Source organism: Bubalus kerabau, chromosome 3 (assembly GCF_029407905.1).
Source record: "Bubalus kerabau isolate K-KA32 ecotype Philippines breed swamp buffalo chromosome 3, PCC_UOA_SB_1v2, whole genome shotgun sequence".
NCBI lineage: Eukaryota > Metazoa > Chordata > Mammalia > Artiodactyla > Bovidae > Bubalus > Bubalus kerabau.
In genome coordinates, this window is record NC_073626.1 from 7,399,466 (window position 1) to 7,422,476 (window position 23,011).

The 23,011-nt window shown below is 45.8% G+C and overlaps 1 long non-coding RNA gene across 1 annotated transcript; it reads left to right on the plus strand.

Moving 5' to 3' along the window:
• The first annotated feature begins 12,229 nt into the window (after positions 1 to 12,229).
• Positions 12,230 to 13,527, plus strand: LOC129647412 (uncharacterized). Its single transcript, XR_008712314.1, has 3 exons — positions 12,230 to 12,322; positions 12,775 to 12,799; positions 13,392 to 13,527. It is a non-coding gene; the product is annotated as an uncharacterized LOC129647412 (long non-coding RNA).
• The last annotated feature ends 9,484 nt before the right edge of the window (positions 13,528 to 23,011 follow it).

The window sequence follows — 23,011 nt, forward strand, 5'->3', positions numbered from 1 at the left end:
CACACACGCTGAATCCAGCTGGACGCAGAAGAAGGCTGCTCGCTGGTCTCTCTGCAGCCCTCAGCTGGCCCTCCAGGTGGGAGTTGCGTTCTCCACTTTCTTTTTTTTGTTGTTTTAATAAATATATATTGATTTATTTGAAAACACCGGGTCTTAGTTGCGGCAGGCAGGATCTGGTTCCCTGACTGGGGATAGAACCCGGGCCCCCTGCACTGGGAGCACAGAGTCTTAGCCACTGGACCACCAGGGAAGTCCCTCCACTTTCTCCTCACACTGATATTTGTACTGATGTTTGCTTCAGGGCCTGCCGGTGTTTGTTGAGCTCTTTGGTAAGTGCTTCCTTTTAAGAGTGTTTATGGATTTAGCACAGGTCTCCCCAAACAAACTTTTTTTGGGCCACACGCTCATGGGTTCTTCACTGTCACTCTTGGAGCCAGAAAACCGCAGCCTGAGGGGTCTCAGGAGATCAGCCACGTCAGCGTAAGCCTGACTCCCAAAGGTTCGTCATCTTTCCAGCCTTTCCTTACACTCTGCTTCTCCCATCTTCCCCCTTTAGTGGTTTAGTTTAGCTGCATAGACTTTATTTCATCTGTGCTACAGGACTCCAGGTCTCACTGATTGTTGGGTGTGCTCAGTAGCTCAGTCGTGTCCAACTCGTTGCCACCCTGCGGACTGTAGCCCGCCTGGCTCCTCTATGCACGGGGATTCTTCAGGCAGGAAGACTGGAGCGGGTTGCCGTTTCCTACTCCAGGGGATCTCCCAACTCAGGGATCGAACCTGTGTCTCTTGTGGGTTCTTTACCACTAGTGCCACCTGGGAAGCGGCGCCCACCCCCTCGCCAGGTCTGATGGGAGGGCTTGCCAAATGCAGTTCTAAGCAACTTACATATGTAATCGTCAAGGGAACCCCTTGAGGTAGATACTATTCTCACCCCCATTTTATAGATGAATAAACTGAGGCAAAGAGAGGTTAAATAACTTGTTCAAAGTCCTGCTACTCATCAGTGGCGGGGCTGGGATTCAAATCGGGCAGTCTGACTTCACGGCCGTCTGTGCAGCTGGCAGACTGTCTTCCTTCTCCCTGAAGAGCAGCAGGAATATATCCTTAGGAAGCCCTGACAGCCGGGAATAAATGCTCCTGTTTAATAGGTGACGCTGAGAACTGCCAAATATTTACATACTACATAGTCTTCTGTCATGTAAGTGTGTGTGTGTGTATGGAATATTTTAAATAAATTTCAATGATGAGAAAAAAAATCACTCCAAAGTTGTGAAATTAATGATCTCAAAAGACCCTTGGACTCTGAATGTAGATAAGCAAATTGAGGATTCCGTGTGGTAGGAGTGTCTGGTTTTCAAGGTGAGGGTACCAAAAGTTGAGAAGCAACCTGTATTTGAAATACCCCAGAGCTAATATTCACTGCAGGGACTGAAATGAAATGAAATACGCCTTGCTTTGGAGAAGGCGATCTCCCCTTCTTCCCTCCTCTTCTTTCTCTCTTTCTTTCTTTTTCCCTCTCTTTCTTTCTTCTTTCCTTCCTCTGCTTTTGTCTCACTTTAGGAAAACTGGCTGAGCAGATAGAAAAAAATGAGCAGAGGTGATTGTTATTTCACTCTTCATTAAGAAATTAATTCACATCGAATGACTCTAGGAATTGCAAACGTAATTTGCTCCAGTTTGAATTCAGACTTGGGTGGAGGCTTCCAAGTGTCCAATTCTGTCACAGATTTTTGTCATAGAACCCTAGGACTAGGGAAGATTTTTTTAATAGGCCTTTAACTTCCAAACGGTACAGTGATATGACAGCCTAGCTGGTTGAATAAAAGAAATCCTTTTGTTACTTAAAATATTTTAAGAACGTATTTGTCATTTTGCTTAACTGACAGCCATTTACCTGTATATGGACTCCCATGGCTGCCTGGAGTTTTCTTGTGTTAATGGTTAGTTCTTACGTGATAAAGACAACAGATTACTGATCCCAACCCATAGAGGAATTAACTTTTTTTCCATTGAGCACAAGTTACTTTATGTACACTTTCTCATTTCATCCTCAAGACAGTCCTTCTATCACCATTTTATAAACTTGAAAACAGACTCAAAATCTCAAGTTAGTGGCTGCTGCTGCTGCTAAGTCGCTTTAGTCGTGTCCGACTCTGTGCGACCCCATAGACGGCAGCCCACCAGGCTCCCCCGTCCCTGGGGTTCTCCAGGCAAGAACACTGGAGTGGGTTGACATTTCCTTCTCCAATGCAGGAAAGTGAAAAGTGAAAGGGAAGTCGCTCAGTCATGTCCGACTCTTCGCGACCCCATGGACTGCAGCCTACCAGGCTCCTCTGTCCATGGGATTTTCTAGGCAAGAGTGCTGGAGTGGGGTGCCATTGCCTTCTCCGCAAGTTAGTGGAGTGAGGCTTAAATCCATGTCTGCCTCCAAGGGTACCACGCAAGAGCACGCTGCCTGCTTCCAGTAAAAGTCAATTAATAGGCGAAATTACAGATTGCTTCTTTCATTTAGTTTCCATAAAACCTTAGCAAGCCTTGGTTCAGTAGGAGGATGAATTCTTTTAACCCTAACCTCCACCCTAGGCCAACACGTTTTCTTATGAAACGGCTGAATGGAAAAGGATTTGTTTAGAGACAACGGGCAGACAGAGAGAGGAGACACCAAAGGACTGGCTAATTGGTAACCTAGGTCAGGGGTCTCCAACCTTCAGGATCTAATGCCTGATGATCTGAGGTGGAGCTGATTTAATGATAATAGAAATCAAGTGCACAGTAAATAAATAATGTCCTTGACTCACCCTGACGCCATCCCCTCCCCCACCTCTGGTCCGTGGAAAAATTGTTTTCCATGAGACCGGTCCCCGGTGCCAAAAAGGTTGGGGGCCAATGACCCAGGTGATCAGCTTCTGTTCAGTTCAGAAGTGCAAGCTCCAGACTTGCTAGGGCACTAGTACATGAGGTGGAATATTCGACCTCTGTCCCAAGAGATTCTTCCCCTGAGATTTCTGAATGGAAGAGGAGTTTCTGTGGGTATCAGCACATCCATGTAAAAAGATTCACCTAACAGAGCAAAATCTGGGGGCCTAACATAAACCTTCAATTTCAAGTGTTAGTTGCAATCCTGGGTGGGAAATGGAATACCATTTCTATTACTGTTTCAAATGCATTTGTCTGAGTTGGACCACACATAACGTGTGGTTTTTTCAACAGTACTCACCCTTGCCCACATTTTCCCAGGTGCTTCTCTGTCTCTTACGCTAAAGAATGCTGGAGCTCTGGGTCTTGACAAGGATGATCCCAGTGTTTTAGTTGGCTGATCAGATTCTTCGTTTTCATAGCTCTACTTAGAGAACACACTGTGTTCTCATGCCGGTATATGACATTAGGGAGCTCACAGCTTCCTGGGCCTGAAAAGAGAAGTTAAAAAAAGAGTGGGTAAACTCTGGCAGAGGCCAAGATGCTTTTCATCACTTATGGGTGGCATCACAGGAGCTGGAAATCTTGTTAATAGAATCCAAAGTCTCAGTAATAGAGTTGTCTCATTAATGGAACCCATCATTCATTCATGCAGTCAAGGGTAATATTTATGGAAAATATAGTAAACATATTTTTTATTATGCATGAGCTGAAACCTTAGAGATGCACAAAGTATGGTCCTGTTCTCAAAGAGCTCACAGTCTAGGAGGGCAAACGGAATAATCCGGTCCTATAAAATGTTACAGCAATTCTGGCAGAATGCAAAGCAGGTGTGGTAAGGGCACCAAGTAGGGAAAAAGTAAATGTTGGCTGGAGTCTTGTGCAATGGGTAGATGTTAGCCAGGTGTTTCTTACTGGGGTAAAATGGTAGAAATGAGTGATCCTTCATTGTCTGTAACCTACAACTTTCTCTGCCATTGATTTCCCTTGTTTTTCTGCACCTCGACCTCCCTGCCTCACTTACTGCTGCTGCTGCTGTTCAGTCGCTCAGTCGTGTCCAACCCTTTGTGACCTCGTGGACTGTAGCCCGCCAGGCTCCTCTGTCCATGGAATTCTCCAGGCAAGAATACTGGACTGGGTTGCCATTTCCTTCTTGAGGGGATCTCCCGACCCAGGGTTTGAACCTGCGTCTTCTGCTTGGCAGGCGGATTCTTCACCACTGAGCCACCTGAGACGCCCCCATTCCCCTTTAAACTAATCCAACCTGCTGTTCCTTTGATGATCTTGAAATGTGCCTGGCTCCACTTTTTGGCATCAACTTGTGAAGGTCCCTGGAGCCATATGCTTTTCTTGTTTCTCCAAAATGAGGAGAACTGGTACTTTGGCGATGAGCCTTTTAAACAGCTCAGATACAAAGCCCGGAATTTGATTTTTTGCAAAAAAAAAAAAAAAAAAAATTGCCTGGGCTTTTGGTTGGTTAGTACTGGCCAGTTTTTCACTTCCCGTTCATCATCTCTCAGCCATAAGGTTCAGTTTTGGTATGAGATATGTGTGTATCTTTATAGACCATAGATGAAATATATATTTTTAGAAAAACTCTTGATACTTAAACCATGTGGGACATTTGGAAGTCTTTTTGAGAATCAGGAATCTGAATCTTTGTAAAAGGAAAGTGTTTTTCCCATCAAGAATGAAAAATCAAAACTAAATGGATGTTTTAAACTGTGGAGCAGAAAAATAAGGATTGTGTCTAGGACATTGTAGAAGCTTGGTGAACTGGGTAACGAACCTATCAGCGGTCTCAAGGCAGAGAAGTCTTCCTAGCAGTCTTCCTAGTCTTCCTTCCTTACCCTCCCTTTCCAACTGGAGGGTAACAGGGAGCTGGGCGCCTCTCACTTCTCTTAGGATGGGAACGTTATCCTGTAGTTTGTTTGATAAACACAGTATTTGTAATCTCGGTTAAGAGGAAGAAGACTTCCCCTCTGGGGCACTCGCAGTGGCCAGGCAGGAGGACACAGGCCCATAACTCGCAGACTCTGCCTGCACCATCCATGTTGCTCAAGGATCTCAGTCTGGACAGTGGAGAGAATCAGCTGTGAAAGGGTCCACGTCTCACTGAGGTCTTCACCCCCAGAGGCATTTCAACTGCCCGAGGTGTCTGAGCTTAAAGGTGACCACTCAGAGCTGATCTGTCTATGGGGATCCCATAAACTGCAGCACCATGGATAGAATGTATATAGAGAGATTCCAATAATTCTTTATTGTGAAATATGACACGTGCGGAAAACTGTACAAAACAATGTAGGGCTGAATAAATTATCATAAATGTAACCACACCCAGGTCAAGATATAGAACCCTGCCAGGACCCCAGAAGCTGTCCAGTGCCTTTCCTAATACAACTTTCTTTTCCTTTAAAGGCAGAACATATCACATAGTATGTATTTATGTTGGTTTCTTCCACTAGGCATTACGGATGTGAAATTCATTGATGCTGCTGTCTACAGCTGTAGCCTGTCGATTTCATTGCTGTATAGTATTCCACCATGTGGGTATCCTTCCATTTTAATGCTGATGGACAGCTGAGTTGTCGCCGGTGTTAGACCATTATCAATAATTTATGCTAGGTAGATCTTTATCTATTTCTTCTGTGCATATACCCAGGAATGGAACTGCTGGATGATGGATATGCATATCTTCAATTTTAATGGAAAATATCAACCTTTTTTTAATGGAAAATATCAACCAAATTGGTACAACCACTTTGTTTTCCAAAGTGGTTGTACCAATTTACATTCTTACTGGCAGGGTATGAGAGTCTCCATTGCTTCTAACAAAGTTTGGTACTTGTTTTTTAGTTTTAATCATGCTGTATTAGGAGTATTTTTCATATGACACTAAAAAGTTTCTCCCCTCCCTGCCCCTCACCCTGATTATTTTGCATCTGAAGATACTAAAGTGATTCTAGTAACTTGGAGTTCTGAGTTGACTACTAATAATATCAGTAGATGTACATTAAGAGAAGACATGTGGCCTTGGAAGATTCACAGTAATAAAAATCCCAATAAACAGAATTGACCCATACAGCATTTAAAAATAACACCGAGATTAGAAAACTGACGTAGGGATTGAATCAATACACCAGCTGGTGTTGACCTCGCATCCTTTCATAGGGGTATGTGTGTCCCAAGGGCACGCCTACCCCTTGTGGCTGGGCGCAAGTCGCTGAATTACCCAGCTGGGGCCAGTCAGGACCACCTTAGAGGAGGAAGGTCAGCTGGGGAGCCTGTCAGTTTATAGCTTGTAAGCAGTCACATCTGGCAGCGTCTGCTCCTCCAGCAGGCAGCAGAGACCACATGCTCTGGTCAACAGAGAGCAAGGTGCAAGTGCAAGGCTCTTCCACAGAAATAGCCAGCCCACTCACTGCCCACTGGCTTCTCTACCGACCTGGCCTCTGAGCTTCCCCCCCACTTCACCCTCCTCGAGCAGATCTCCTCAGTCTCCTGCCCCTTTGTCCTGCTAATGCAGCCTCCTGGGCAAAGCCTAGGTCTGGATCAACGCAGTTGTTTACTTTCTCTACATCAATCTCCCAGCTGTTGAAGCATGGTTGGAAAAATCTCACACCCTGCAGATGGTGCCTCTATAAACTTGGGTCACCGATGCCATCTGGACCCTGGTTACTGTCAGGTAGCCCTTCTCTCTTCCCCTGCTCAGCTCGCCCCCCTGTCTACCCTTTTCTTAATGCAATGATACTGGACCTTCCTTAATGATGTGCTGGGCCCCTACTCAAGACAGAGCTGACTACTGTCCGTTATGCACAAGGCTCTTTCGAACTGTCTCTACCTTCCTCAAGTCTCTGGTTCCACTTCCTGTCTGTCTCCTGAACCCCAATCCCAGCGTCTACTGTCGGTCTCCACAGGCAGTCTCTCCTCCTGCTTCATGAAGAAAGCTGGGCCTTCTGAAGCCACTCCCTTGACTTCCATCCTTCATATTTGTATATCATTCTGCATGCACAATCATCCCTTTCTCCCCTCTACCTCCTGTGACAATACAGGAAGTGTCTCCTCTCCCACTAAGGCTTATCCCTCTCCCTGGCCATGGAGCCACCCTCTCTAACCTCCCCATTTCTCTGTGCACCGACTCTCCCCTGACTTCTTCCCAGCAGGGGTCAAACAGGCTCACGACTCTCCCTTAAGGACCTGGTATCAGGGACTTCCTTGGCTTGACCGGGACCTTCATCCTGAGAGGCAGGAAGCAGCGCTGTGGGTTCAATTGTATTCCCTCTGCCCCGATTCTCCAATTCATACGTTGAAGTCCTAGCTCCTAGTATCTCAGAACGTGACCTTATTGGGGAACAGGCCTCTTTCATTAGATAAGACTCTTTCATAGAGATAATTCATCAGAAGGAAGTCATATTCTCTTTGGAGCTCAGTGTCCCCATTTTGGGACATAATGGGTGGTTGGACAGTCCTTTTTGCGGGATGCAGTTCCAAAATCTGTGGGAACAGAGGTGGTGGGAGGGGGGTGAGGGAGTTTAGAAGAGAAGACTCTACTGAGCTCTCCATCTCTCCTCTGACCAAAGCAGGTCCAGTTTTAACTGTTTTGTATTTGGGAACTTTGGGTGATATTTGGCTTGAAACGTGTTTCATTGTTTAAAAAATAAAATTAAAAAATTCAAAGCTACTGGCTTAGGTGTTATTTCATATCCTTTCCAACTGCAATGGCCTATGATTATAAGGTTTTACAAGTTAACACGTATGGGTTTGATGAACGTATAATGCAGATTTTTCTCCAAAAAGCCTGATTTAATATATTTTATTTCTTTTCAGTAAAGGAAACTTGTTAAAAAGGCTTATGAAAGCAATTTAACTTTCAAGCCTTTTAAAGATGTTCATATAGAACAGTTGCAAACTAGAAAAGCAATTTTTTTTGGACCATATGTTGGGATTTGGGGTTTAGAAATATGCCCATTGTCCACATGGGGCTATCAGACCCATGAGCAAGCAGTTGCACATGAATAGGGCCTTCAGATGATGAGCTCTTGAGAAGAATAACTGTGTCTGCTCCATCTGTATTTCCCCAGGACCTAGCTTAGTATCTAGTACACCGCATGCTACGCGCATACGTGCTCAGTCACTTCCAACTCTTTGCGACCTGTGGACTGTAGCCTACCAGGCTCCTCTAACCATGGAATTTTCTAGGGAAGAATATGAAGTGGGTTGCCATTTCCTACGCCAGAGGATCTTCCTGACCCACGTCTCTTGCGTCTCCTGCATTGGCAGTCAGGTTCTTTACCACTGCGCCACCTGGGAAGCCCCAGCTGGTACCCAGTAGATGCTTAATAAATGCTTGTTGAGTGAAAACATATGATGACGTAGACTCTTTCCCTGGAGCTTGGTGAGATTTCTTGGTGACAGGAAAGAAGAACTTTCTAAAGGAAGGGGTGGGTGGACTGGAAGCCAGAGGAGGGGCAGTATTCCTGGCCTGGGCCTGGGTGAACATGCAGAACTTCTGTGTGCAGGATGGCTATTCCTGTGGGCTGGGATATCCGCAGTTAAGGAAGGCAACCTTCACAGCGCGCCTCAGACAGTCTAAGTTCCTGGTTTCCTGGCAACTTATTTCACTTCTCACACTGAGGCCAGTGGACCACGGAGTCTATATCTTCCCCGTTTCTTCTTGGATGTGTCTCTAGTCGGGTATCTGACCTTTATATTTAAGATCCTTGATGGGAAGGGGCCTGGGTAGCTACTAAGATAAGCCAGGTTCTCCAGCTTTCCTCCTCTTCCATTTGGCCATCCATGACTGGGAATGCGGTAGGATGACCAGTGGCCTGAAATCAGGAGACCTGGCCTCTGGTCCCAGGTGTGTGACTGTGGGCAGCTCAGTCATTTCTAGGCCCTGGTTTCCTAATGTGTGAGCTGAAGGGCTCAGACAAAACTGTGTCCTCAATTCTACATCTTGTTAGATGTAGGACTGAATACATGTCACTTGGATATGTAATTGGTGAGATACCAGAAAAGGTGTTATTAACCAAAGACAGTATCTTCCTGTCTCTTTCTGTTTCTGACTGTCTGTCTGTCTCTGACCCTGTCACACTGTGTGATGTTTCCACTTTGCTTGTGCCTTTGATGTAAGATCTTGAAGGTGACAGTGAAAATGCAGTGCTATTTAATTAAAAGGCACAGAAGCCGAACATTTATCAGTTGTTGTTATTGTTGAGTTGCAAAGTCATGTCCAACTCTTTTGCAACCCCATGGACTGTAGCCTGCCAGGCTCCTCTGTCCATGGAATTCTCCAGGCAAGAATATTGGAGTGGGTTACCATTTCCTCCTCCAGGGGATCTTCCTGACCTAGGGATTGAACTGGTGTCTCCTGCGTTGGCAGGCGGATTCTTTACCACTGAGCCACCTGGGAAGCCCCAAGCAGCCATCAGTAGTGACATCATAAGTTGAGTGCATTTATCTGGTCCCCCTTTCATCACCTGGGCAGTGTCCTGACGGCTCGAGGCTTGGCCTGAGTCAGATGTATGGGCAAAGGTGTCAGAAAGACCTCGTCAGGGGGCCAGGTAATGTTCCCTAGAGGAGGACACCAAGAGGGGGAGGAGCAGAGCCCAAGGGCTGAAACCAGCTGGGTCCCCCTTATGGCTTGAGGACAGCTCTGGGCCCTGATTGACCAGCCAGCTGAGCACGCTGGCTCTTCACTGTCCGGCCACTGACAGTATCTGAAGCAGAGGCCTCTTGAAATTACACACTTCCGACTTGTCTTCCTTAGTAATTTCACATCCCTAGGCTGCAGAGCCTTGTCAGCTGATGATAGAGTCCTTCTATCATGTTCGGATTTATACAGTTTATTTTGGTAACTAAGACGGAAAGACAGAATTAATTATACCTTCCATGAAACAGTCCATCAGCCACCTGCTTGTGGAACAAAAAGTCAGATGTTTTGTTGCTCTTTGCCAGAAAGATCAGTCTTCTCTTGAGTCCCATTTGGGATTCTAAGCAGGTTATCTATGAAAAATTTTTCTTAAGTATGGTGTATATATACCATATATATATATACACCATATATATATATATATATATATATATGGTATACACACAATGGCAACCCACTCCAGTACTCTTGCCTGGAAAATCCCATGGATGGAGGAGCCTGGTGGGCTACAGTTCATGGGGTCGCTAAGAGTTGGACATGACTGAGTGACTTCACTTTCCCTTTTCACTTTTATGCATTAGAGAAGGAAATGGCAACCCACTCCAGTGTTCTTGCCTGGAGAATCCCAGGGACAGGGGAGCCTGGTGGGCTGCCATCTATGGGGTCGCACAGAGTCGTACACGACTGAAGTGACTTAGCAGCAGCAGCAGCATACACACACGTATATATATTTCCATTTGTGTAAAAACAATAAATAAGTACCACTGATCTCTTTCTGCCTATGTCAAAGAAGAATTTGTTGAGGATTTAATACCCTAATGCATTGGACGTACTTGAATTTGACAAAACAGTCAAATTGGTGATTTGGCTCAATTTAGCCAGTTTAAATATTGTTAGTATATAGACTTGCAGATGACTGGTTCTTTCAGAGTCATCCCTGGAGGGGACTGACTATTACGTGAATTGGAAATGCTCAGGTATGTTTCAAAGGTGTATGAGACAAGCCTTTCCTTTGTTTTCACTCGGTAAGACTCAGTTAAGAGGGTGAAATGAGAAAAGCTGTTAGTTCATCTGTGTGCACATCTAAATGTGGAGGCATAGCAACCAAACAATTCATGTTTAAAAATTTTTTGCAAACAGCAAGATGCTCCAAATTACAGCCAAAACCCCAACCAAGAAAGAAGGGAATGACAATGCTCATGAAATAAATGAGGATGGAAGTCAGAGTTCTAAGTCCTTTAAGCCTTTTTGCACTTAGGTAATGTCTTGCTGAGCGCACGGCCCTGGTTCTCTTCCTGGCCTTTGCCAGCAAACTTTTAGGAACCTCCTGGCAGAAGAGAAGACACAGTTCGCTGCACCTTCCACTCCCGTAGAGTTCTCAGTTGCTGACTATTTATAGGGACTTTCAACTGCCTCCTTCTCCCATCTGGTATTAATTTTTATTTCTTCTTCTTTTCTAGGTTCTGACTCATCTCCGCCCAGACCGACAGGTTTCCTGGAGGCCTTGCTTCCCCAGACGTGGGGCTCCACCCAGGTAACTCCACTGGCTGCTGTCCACCAGGAAAGGAAGGGCTGGGTCCCCAGTCTCAGAGAACCAGGCCATAATCGCTCAGTTATCCAAGTCAGAAGTAGAAAGCTTTCCTTAGCACTTCCTTGATTTCCACTCCCCACATCTAATCACTAATGGGATCCTCCTCACTCCCGAGGCCCTCTGGCTTCCTCTCCTCCAACTCTCCATCTCAGCTGCCACTATCTTAGCTCATAGTGTCTCTCCTGGACTGTTGAACAGTCTTCACATTGCAACCTCAAAACAATGGGGAAGACTTCGAAAAGTTTTAGCTGGAAAGTAACTTGACCACATTCTGTTGTCATGGAAAATCACACTGAATCTAATGGATGAACTGGAAAGGCAGCTGGAATGGTGACAGAGAGAAATCCAATGCAGAGCTCTGCTGGGGTCTAGACGAGAAATTAGGAGGGCCTGGGTTAAGCCCAAGGAGAGGCAAGGAGACGGGTGTTCAGCATGTAAAATGGATAGAACGTGGTAACGGATTGGAATTAGAAGGTGAAGGAGGGGGAGTGTTTATCATGGTCTCCCACGGTATTGCTAGGAGCTTAGGAGATTGGGCGGATGACAGTGTCATTATGAGAAAGAAACAATTAAGTCTGTGAGAAAACGATGAATTTAAGGTAATGTGTTAAGTTCCAGTTTCATGTGGGGAATGTCATGTGGAGAAAGAATCCATGAGCAGTAACATACAAGTCTGGAATTCAGAGAGCAGTTAATGTCGAAGACAGGCTTTGAGTCTGGGCTTAGAGCTGGTAAAGTCACGGAATGTGTAACACTAATGGGCAGAGATTATTAAGTGAAAAAGGAAGACAGTGTGTCCCCTGGGGAACACCACTGAGGGGAAGGGGCTGGAGAGGTAGGAGGAAATTCAGAGAGCCAGAGAGCAAAGAATTTTACATTAGATTATTGGCATTCTTGGTGGTGGTGGTTTAGCTGCTAAGTCATGCCCAACTCTTGCGACCCCATGGACTGTAGCCCGCCAGGCTCCTCTGTCCGTGGGATTTCCCAGGCAAGAATACTGGAGTGGGTTGCTATTTCCCTCTCCAGGGGATCTTCTCGACCCAGGGATTGAATCAGTGTCTCCTGCATTACAGGTGGATTCTTTACCAACTATAAAGCCCTGTGGATGTTCTTAAGAAAACACAGTGATAGGGACAGAAGACAAATGACATCTGCATTGAACAGTGAGTGAGAGTTGAGACATTTCAGACAGTGAATCTAGATTTCCCTTTCTGGAAACTTGACCATAAAAACAAGAGGAGAAGTGGGACATAGAACCTGACAACATGCAGGGTCACTGTTGGGGGAGCATGTAGCAGTGGCCTGTACGCAAGAGAACAGAAAGGTGCCTGCGATGCTGAATTTTATGCGTCAGCTTGACTGGGCCACAGAGTGTCCATATATTCAGCTAAACACTATTCTAGGTGTTCCCGCATGAATATTTTTGGATGAGATTAACATTTAAGTAATTTATTTTGATAAAGGGAATATTTCAGGTTGAAACAAAGCGATAGAACACTAGCTCAAAGCCATATGAAGCATACATTTCTGTAGCTAAGGTCAATACAAAAAAAAAATCTAAAAACCAGTATCACTACAATTTTGGTTCATAACTCCACTCTTGATTCTTTTACAGTGCCTAAAAGACAAAAACTTAAAAGGTAATTATAAATCTACACTAATGGATATATAACATCAGTTCAGTTCAGTCATTCAGTCATGTCCAACTCTTTGTGACCCCATGGACTGCAGCATGCCAGGCTTCCCTGTCCATCACCAACTCCCAGAGCTTGCTCAAACTCATGTCCATTGAGTCAGTGATGCCATCCAACCATCTCATCCTCTGTCATCCCCTTCTCCTCCTGCCTTCGATCTTTCCCAGCATTAGGGTCTTTTCCAATGAGTCAGTTCTTCTGTGGCCAAAGTATTGGAGTTTCAGCTTCAGCATAATTTGTAACACAAATAACATACATTGGGGAATGTATTTAAAGTAAATTAAAAGGTTTAAATAAGTAGACAGAGTAAAGCAGATTGCTCTCCCTAATGTAGGTGGGCCCTATCCAATCAGATGAAGGTCTGAGCAGAGCAAAAAGACTGACTCTTCCCGAGGATGAGAGAATCCCTCCTGCCTGAATGTCTTTGAACTGGGATATTGGTGTTTTCCTGCTTTTTGACTGAAGACACTGGCTCTTCCTGGGCCTCTCAGCTTTTGGAAAAGCTTCAGACTCCACCCTCGGTCTTTCTCATTCTCAGGCCATCAGACTTGGACTGGAACTAGATTGCTGGCTCTCCTGGGTCTCCAGCTTGCTTACCCACCCTGCAGATTCTTAGGACCTGCCCATCTCTATAATCACATGAGCTACTTCCTTATAATAAAACATATATATATGTGTGTGTGTGTGTGTATGTGTGTGTGTGTTCATGTTATTGTGTCTGTTTCTATGGAGAACCCTGACTAACACAACAAAAAATGGAAAATAAAAGGGGGACAAAAGAAAATAAGGAAGGAAGGGAGAGTGAAGGTCAGGTGTGGAATGGATGAGGTCCATGAGAGCCTACGTGCTTCAGAACTGCAGGGAGAGGGCGGGCGACCGCTTAGCTGTCTGTGATCTCTGATGGCATTGATGATTCGCTCCTGTTATGTAATTAGAATTCGCTTTCAGACGTTGCTGTCTTGGAGGCTCTTGTCTCATAGAAGCGAGACTTCCTCGCTCGGCTTGTTTTCTTGTTCCTTAGGCACTGTTGCTAGCATAAGGTCATACTTAGAAAATTGAACCCTCAATAAGATTACTCAGAGTCTTGGCTGCTTTCTCCCTGGCCATTTGGTCTTTAGGTTGAAAAAAAGAAACAGCTCACTTTCCTAAAGTGACATCACACGTCACTTTGAAATAAATATGCTCCATAGGCCAGCCTGAAATCTATGGTCTTCTTTTTTTTTTTTTTAACTCATGAAAGAGAAATTTTTGTTTTTAAAAATGTTAGAAAAATTTTTTTATTCTAAAAGTCTTCTCTGATAACCCAGTTATTAGGGAACTACCTGCTGAGCAGAAACAGTAGCAGAGGTGAGGATCTGGCCTCTTTATACCTGACTCATTTTTGCCACAGTGATAGGATAACCTCAGAAACCGCTAGTGTGATTTAAATGAGAGATTTATTGGGCATTCAGAACCCGTTTCATGTCTGCTCTACTTTTGTAAATTCTTTTGTTATACGATTCAAGTGACTAAGATAAATCATGTCATTTGTGGCTGTAGCCGATGCCATTTGGAATATCTGCTCAGTCGCTCTGCTCACTCAGAGTGGCAGGTTCCAGATTTCGGTTTGGACAACAACATGCTTTATTGTTCACAGCTGCCTGGACCTGGGTTGAGTGGCTGACCCAAGTTCAACGTCCTTCACGCGCCCACTGAGTCACTCATGCAGTCCCTCTCCAAGTGCGAGCTTGGGAGCAGGGCTGCCTGTCTGCTTTGGGGTGCTCGTCCTTACGATGATAACCACCTCCCTTCCTTTCTCACTGCCCCACCCGCCACGGAGCTGAGTTGAACTGTATTTTATTACTTGCAGCCAAAGGAGTCTTAATTTATTTAGTTAAATTATAAAAATATTCCCTACTTGAGTTGAAATAAGAATTTCAACGGTTACAGCTGGGAACGCTGCAATGGGGGAGCCCAGTTCTCCAGTTAAATAACCACGCATACTCTCTAACCCCTTTCTCATCCCCAGAAAGCCTCAGGGACGAGCCACGGCCAGCGCTGCCGCACCCTTGGAGGAAGCGTGGCCAGGGCAGTGTGTGTGACAGCATTACACATGCACGTCCCTGCTGACCCAGAAAGAGCATGTGCAGGAATTTGTGAGACAGATAAACTTGTATCGGTGCAGGGAAAATGGCATGCAGATAAAACTCTTGTTCAGTTGCTAAACTGTGTCTGACTCTTTGTGATCCCATGCATTCTTGCCTTGAGAACCCCATGAACAGAATGAAAAGGCAAAAAGACAAAATTGCACAGGTTCAAAAAAGACATAGTAGAAAGTCACTTGGTAAGGCACTGTTGGTAAGAGCAAAATATCAGAAACAATCTATATTTCTATTAATATGCTGCTGCTGCTGCTAAGTCGCTTCAGTCGTGTCCGACTCTGTGCGACCCCATAGACGGCAGCCCACCAGGCTCCAATAAATTATACACATGCACCCAACTGGAGTTCTACGGTGCTGTAAAAAGGCCTGAATGTGGTGCTTCTGTATGGAAAGACTGCTAAGTGAAGAGAGCACAGGGCAGGACAGCGGCTTTTGTAGGCCATCACGGGGGCATAAGGACAGCCATTCAAATTTCCTTATATATACATTGAAAAAAATTCCGGCAAGTGAAACAGATAAATTAATACCAGCAGTTTACTTGTGTCTATGAATGTGTAGGTGGCAGGGAGTTGTGGGTGGGAAGCCTAGATCTTAATAGGAAGGAGACTGTGCCTCTTATGAGACTTTTAAACAAAGTTATACTGGGCTTCCCTGGTGGCTGAGATGGTAAAGAATCTGCCTGCCATGCAGGAGACCTGGGTTTGATCCCTGGGTTGGGAAGATCCCGTGGAGAAGGGCATGGCAACCTACTTGGTATTCTTGCCTGGAAAATCCTCTTGGACAGAGGAGCTTGGTGGGCTACAGTCCTTGGAGTCTCAAAGAGTCGGACATGACTGAGCAACTTTATATATATATATTGAGACTTTATATATATATATATATATATATATATATATATATATAAAAAGAGACAGAGAGAGAAAGAAAGAGACTTCTCTGGTGGCTCAGACGGTAAAGCGTCTGCCTACAATTTGGGAGACTGGGATTCAATCCCTGGGTCGGGAAAATCTCCTGGAGAAGGAAATGGTAACCCACTCCAGTATTCCTCCCTGGAGAATCCCATGGATGGAGGAGCTTGGTGGGCTACAGTCCTTGGAGTCTCAAAGAGTCGGACATGACTGAGCAACTTTATATATATATATTGAGACTTTATATATATATATATATATATATATATATATATATAAAGAGACAGAGAGAGAAAGAAAGAGACTTCTCTGGTGGCTCAGACGGTAAAGCGTCTGCCTACAATTTGGAAGACTGGGATTCAATCCCTGGGTCGGGAAAATCTCCTGGAGAAGGAAATGGTAACCCACTCCAGTATTCCTCCCTGGAGAATCCCATGGATGGAGGAGCTTGGTGGGCTACAGTCCATGGGGTTGGAAAGAGTCAAACACGACTGAGCGAGTTCACTTTCTTTGTATATATATATACACACACACAGTGTGTTGCCAACTATTTTTAAAAAAGAGAGTGAGAAAAGGGAAGGAAGGAAGAGAGGAAGGCAGGGAAGGAGGCAGGGAAGGAGGCAGGGAAGGAGGGAGGGAAGGAGGGAGGGAAGGAAGGAGGAAGGAGGGAGGGAAGGAGGGAGGGAAGGAAGGAGGAAGGAGGGAGGGAAGGAAGAGAGGAAGGCAGGGAAGGAGGGAGGGAAGGAGGGAGGGAAGGAGGGACGGAAGGAGGGAGGGAAGGAGGGAGGGAAGGAGGGAGGGAAGGAGGGACGGAAGGAGGGAGGGAAGGAGGGAGGGAAGGAAGGAGGGAAGGAAGGAGGAAGGAGGGAGGAAGGAGGGAGGGAAGGCGGACACCGACAGCCTGTCTTCTGAACGGTCCATAGCATTGGCGGCACCACGAATAGGGTTTGTCTTTCCGAAAAAGGTGGGTGCGCAGAAGAGCAAGGAGAGACAGTAGCTATGCTAGATCGGGGCCACAGGAGAGGACTGGCTCTTTCTTGAAGCTGCAGCTCGCTGAATGAAAGCCAGAGCCACCAGCAGCCACAGTTTGATCAGAGAAGGGCAACCACCGCACTCATGAGATGCCGAACCCTGCAGGCAGTGTGGGCAAACAGTGTGATGTGTTACATCACAGAGGCTGATTTCAGAGCGTGGTGAACCCAGCGGGGCTTTCAGGGCAGACACACAGCTGCTTGCGAACAAGTAGCGGGTACAGCGAGCAGCGTTTTGAGTTTCTCTGCAGGTTTTCTCTTGGTGTCTCGAGGGAGCTGGGAGAAACCCAGGTCTGAAATTCAAACCTGCCTCGGCCAAGATGCTCCCTTAAAGTAGACCTGAACCTAGGGGCTCTTCTGGCTTTATTTGCCGTTTTCTAATGGGAACCCAGCCCTCCAGATATTATTCTTATTCGGGTGTGCTAATATTTTTTGCTGGAAACACTTCATACCAAGGTGGCTTGGACTCCTTCCCTTTGCCAGACTGTTTGAAAGCTCAAGTGAGCAGACATCCAACTTCCGGGCTGATCCAGGTTTTTCATGATCAAGCCATGGTAGGCAAAGATTCCAGGAAAACTCTCCCGGGAAGGCCAAAGATTTCTGAAAGTATCTGTGGACAAACAGATACAATATTATTGGGCTAATTCCCATAATTCAGCTAAAGTGATGGAAGCACTTTGCGGATGACTGGGAGGTAGGCTGACCGTGGCCTGGGTCCTGGCACCTAAGGCCTGAGTTGGGGGAACCTGCCAGCCCTTCAGATGCTCTCTCACCGCAGAGGAGCAGGTAAAGTCAATGGGCATCCAGTGGGGACTAGATTTTTGGACACAGTATTGCCAGGTAGGGGCTTCCTGGGTGGCTCAATAGTAAAGAATCTGCCTGCCAATGCAGGAGACACGGGTTCGATCCATGGGTAGGGTGGATCATCTGGAGGAGGAGCTGGCAAGCCACTCCAGTATTCTTGCCTGGGAAATCGCATGGACAGAAGAGGCTGGTGGGCTACATGGGGTTGCAAAAGAATCGGACATGGGTTAACAATTAAACAACAACAGCAACCACAGACACCTGGTTGAGCCTCCAGGGATGTGAGAGGGACCCCAGAGGCTTTTACTCTCTCTCAACCCTTTTCCTCTCTTTTCCTCTTTCCTCTTCACCCTTCCCCAACAGCTCACCAGAAATAATGGCCTAAAGCAGCAAGATGGCCACTCATCATCTCTTCCCTTTCAATCCCTCCTTACTCATCAGTAAGCAGAAGGTAGAGACACTGCTGGTACAATGAGCACGTGTCAAGACATGAAATAAAAGCAGGTGACTTAGTTGGGTGCAGTCTTTCCACCGTTAGGCTAAGAATGGAATATGCAAATTGTGTAATTTTGTTGATTAGCATACGTGTTAAATGCTCTTCTATTTGCATTTAAAACAGGCACTGCACAATATTGAAATGAAAGGGGTAGAATTTATGCTAACAATTTAAAATTTAAATTTTCCTTGACTCAGAGTGGCATTCAAAAGCAGCATTTTAAAAATAAAAACATGACAAGTGGAGAGAGACTGTGGAAGAAAGGAGAAGCTTTTCTTTTAGTGCCTCTAATGACACCTCTTCCCCTGCTTTTTAAAAAAGGGCTCCCACATTTTCATTTCGCCCAGGCCCTGCCTGTACACTTTTCTTCCTATAGTGACGGTGGACGGCCTTCTGGCTGTAGAATCCATCCGTCTGTGCGCACAGGCAGTGCCCAGGGTCTGAAGTCCCCCTGCAGCGGCACTGAACCAGTGATGATGGAGGAGGAGATAGAATCACCGCAGCTCCTGTGTTCCCCACCAGCCCTGGCCTGGAGCAGCCCCCCATGGGTTTGATCCCCGTCACCCTCTATCTGGCTTGGCTCCTGGCAGTGTATCTTTCCTTGCCCTTCACCTCCAAGGTCCCACTTCCTCACTCCTTCTAGTTTTCCTGGGGAGATTTCTGCAATGATCACTTCCATTCAACCGGAAACATCATGTCCATATCTTTGAAAATCTGGGCCCCAGCCAGCTGAAGCTTCTGAGGGTCTGTGATCTGTCTCTGACAAGGCCAGTGTTTTTGGCTATTAGGACGTGGGGTAGGAACCCCAACACTATTGTTGTTCAGTCGTGAAATTTTGTCTACCTCTTTGAGACCCCAACACTGCGGACCTTCCCAAAGTGCTCTTCCGGAAACACTGAGTCTTAAGGTTTACACTGAAACTTTTTAAGCAGCAATCTTTCCGTGCAGTCAGAGGGAACCTGGAGAGTCCTTTGGAGAGTGGGCTCCACTGGGAGTTGCTCTGTTGTAAGCACTGCTGTTCTCAGCAGGTCTGGGCCAAGCCCCCAGGCAGAGAAGACCCAACGACCTGGACCTCAGGGAAATGTGTTCTATTTACCTAACGAGACTTGATGTCACAGTGTCCCCAGCTCTGCTTGCTTGGCTGAGAGAAAGGAGAAAAAAAACTTACAAACAGCGGGCTTTGTCTTTTTAAATTAGTCATAGTTGGGGCTTCCCTGGTGGCGCAGAGGTAAAGAATCTACCTGCCATTCCAGGAGACTCGGGTTCCATCCCTGGTCTGGGAAGCAGCTAGTTCTCCCAGTTGTGAAACAAGGATACTAGTGCCCGCCTTATAGATACCAATGTGCTAGGCCTCAGTGCAGCTAGGCCTGTGGGCTGCAACAACTGAGCTCCCATTCTGGAGCCCAGGAGCCGTGACTTCGGAAGCGCTTGTGCTCCCGAGCCTGTGCTCTGCAGCAAGAGAAGCCGTGGCAGTGAGAAGCCTGCACCCCGCAACCGGAGAGGAGCCCCCGCTTGCCGCAACCAGAGAAAAGCCTGCCCAGCAAAGAAGACCCAGCACGACCCAAAATAATACATACATACATAAATTTAAATAAATAAAGCTGTAGCTTTGTTTATTTAAAATAAATAAATATCTTTTTAAAAAATTAGTCATAATATATTCTGTAAAAATCAGGCCAGTGCCAAAGCAAACATTTGTATCATCTTTTTCCATTCATCCAGGTATGTGGTTACCTATCCTGAGCAATCTTGGAAAGTCTTTTCACCTTCTCTGCCGGGAAAATTTTTCTCCATGCTTCAAAACACAACACAATATCTACAGACTGTTTCACAGTCCATGTCAGTACTTGTCTGTATTTATAGTTGAGGGCTTCCCAGGTGGCTCAGTGGTAAAGAACCCACCTGCCTATGCAGGAGACGTGGGTTTGATCCCTGGATAGGGAAAGATCCTCTGGAGGAGGGCATGGCAACCCACTCCAGTACTCTTACCTGGAAAATCCCATGGACAGAGGAGCCCGGCGGGCTACAGTCCATGGGTCGCAAAAAGCAGGACACGACTGTGTGAATGACTGACTGAGCACGATGCTGAGCACTCCACACGCAGTGTGGCCTTCCTGCTTCATGACAGCCACTGACAGCTATAAGGCGGGCACTCGTGCCCTTGTTTCACAACTGGGGAAACTGAGGCCAAGGAAGATTAGGTAAGATCTTGCCTAAGATCGCACAGCTGCCCAAGCTGTAGAACAGAGCCCATGCTGTTTGCCACGGAGTAAACGAAGTTGGTGAGTAGGTATTTTTCAAGGTTGTCAGGAAGAGAGCTTGTTAGAAGGCAGACTTGTCTGTGCAATGGCCTCTTAATTAAATAGAAGGGCAAAATTCCTTACATTAAAAAAGACGCCTTTTTCATCTCCCAGCTCTCCGTGGAACCAGCTTTCACTTTAACCAGTGTTTCCCAAGTCTGTTGAGCTCTGGTATGGGAAGGTCTCCTTGCACAGGTATTTAGTTCTGCTGCAGATTTAACAGCAATAGGGAAAGCAAGCACAGCTGCAGAGCTAGGCTCCCCACAGCTCACGATTACAGCTTGCTAGGGGCCTCCACCAAAACTGCACTGTGGGTTTATGACATTTAAGAAATTCTTGAGGGTGGTACTGATATATCAATTACGGGCACTGGTATTTTGGCCCTGTGGGGCAGACAAGGAAAGGGGATTTTATTTTGTTATGAGAAACACTTTCTTGCTTATACTTAACTTTTATTATTCACAAAGGATTTCAAAGCATTACCACGGAGTATGAACACCACACTTGAGTCATCTGGACATACTGGACTTTCACAACCGAATGGGTGGTGTTTCACAGTGTATTTCTTTTCAGTTCATCTTGGATTCGTTAAAAAAAAATATCACGGATGTTCACCAGACTTCCTGCCCCCCATCCACCTCCAGCCTTGCTCACTGTGGATGTCGGAGCACACGGGGGGCTTTCCAAGGCTTTGGTCAAGGCCGAGGACTTGCCTGGGCCCCACTGATCCTTCTCCTGGGGTGTCTGGCTTCCTCGCCCACTCAGGAGCCAAAGGCCCCATAGTTCAGGCAGTCTGGACCTGGAGTTGTCATTTATAGCCACCCAAACTTCAAGGATGACCAAGTTATAAAAGCATGTGAAATGGACGCAGAGAGGAGGAAAAGTTTTGAGAATCATTAAAAAGAGAAAGAGGGAGGATTGTGGAGTGGTAAAAGTGATACACTGATGGTTAGAGGGACTTGGGTATGAGGTAGGATGATCACATTATTTATTATCCAAATTGGGACTCTTTTTGGGGTGAGAACTTCCCTGGTGGCTCACATGGTAAAGCATCCACCTGCAATGCAAGAGACCTGGGTTTGATCCCTGGGTTGGGTAGATTCCCTTCTCCAGGGGAATCTACCCACCTCAGTATTCTTGCCTGGAGAATCCCATGGACAGAAGAGTCTGGTGGGCTACAGTCCATGGGGGCGCAAAGATATTACTGCTGAAAACTTTACTGGGACAGTAGGCATTCCTGGTGAGACGTGGGCACCATAGTGCCAGGACACTAACTAGCTGTCTAAACTTCAGCAGAAGGTAGTCACCACTAGCATTTTGTGCCAAGAAGTTGGGGGTGCTAAAGGCCCAGCAATGAGCCAGAGACATTTGCGTAATGAAGAGCCGTCCTATCCCACAAGTTAGAAGCACCCTCACCGAGGAACACTGCATAAAAGAATGGGCTTTTAATTATGACCTGTAAAGAATTGTTGCCTTCCTTCTACAAGTGTATGAGAGAACCACTGGAGAGAGAAAACTATGAAGTGTTGCTTTTTAGAAATGACTATGAAAGCTTTTATCACTGCTATACCCTTCAGAGCGTAAGCTCTACGCTTTCTGAAATTTTAGGGAGAGTGAGCCTATAATTTCAAGACACCTTAAATAGCAAAATTTGAACCACGTCTTCCAAGTGCCATTCTTCATAAATCTATTTAGAATCAAGCTTAAAAATCACCACCAGCAAATCATTTTCGTAGCCTACATGGCAACTGAACTTTCTTCTATTTAATTTTTCAGCACTGCTTTATTATAAGACATAGATGGCAAAAAATAATAATCTATTTGTATTGTAAGCTGAAAAGAATGAGAATCATAGAGTAGATCTGCAGCAATCTCTTCTGAGGATGGCAAGAAAAATAGACATTTCAACTGCACCTTTAGATTCACAATCAGGTTGATGGAAACAAATATCCCCAGGTCATTCACCTTAAAACCTAAATAAAGAAACAAACAATTGGCCAACCAGAGGTATAGAATTGGTATAGAATTTAAAGACTCAAGAGACAGTTTTCTATAACAGGTTAACCTGGGGTATCCTCTAATGCACATTAATGAAGTCTCCTTTATGTACAGTTAGGAAGGTTCCCTGGTGGAGGAAATGGTGACCCACTCCAGTATTTTTGCCTAGAGAATCCCATGGACAGAAGAGCCTGGCGGGCTACAGTCCCTGGGGTCGCAAAAAGTCAGACACGACTGAGCGACTAATACTAAAACTACTTACAGGGTTCGAGGTCTTCCTCAGAGAAGGCAATGGCATCCCACTCCAGTACTTTTGCCTAGAAAATCCCATGGACGGAGGAGCCTGGTAGGCTGCAGTCCATGGGGTCGCTAGAGTCAGACACGACTGAGCGACTTCACTTTCACTTTTTACTTTCATGCATTGGAGAAGGCAATGGCAACCCACTCCAGTGTTCTTGCTTGGAGAATCCCATGGACGAG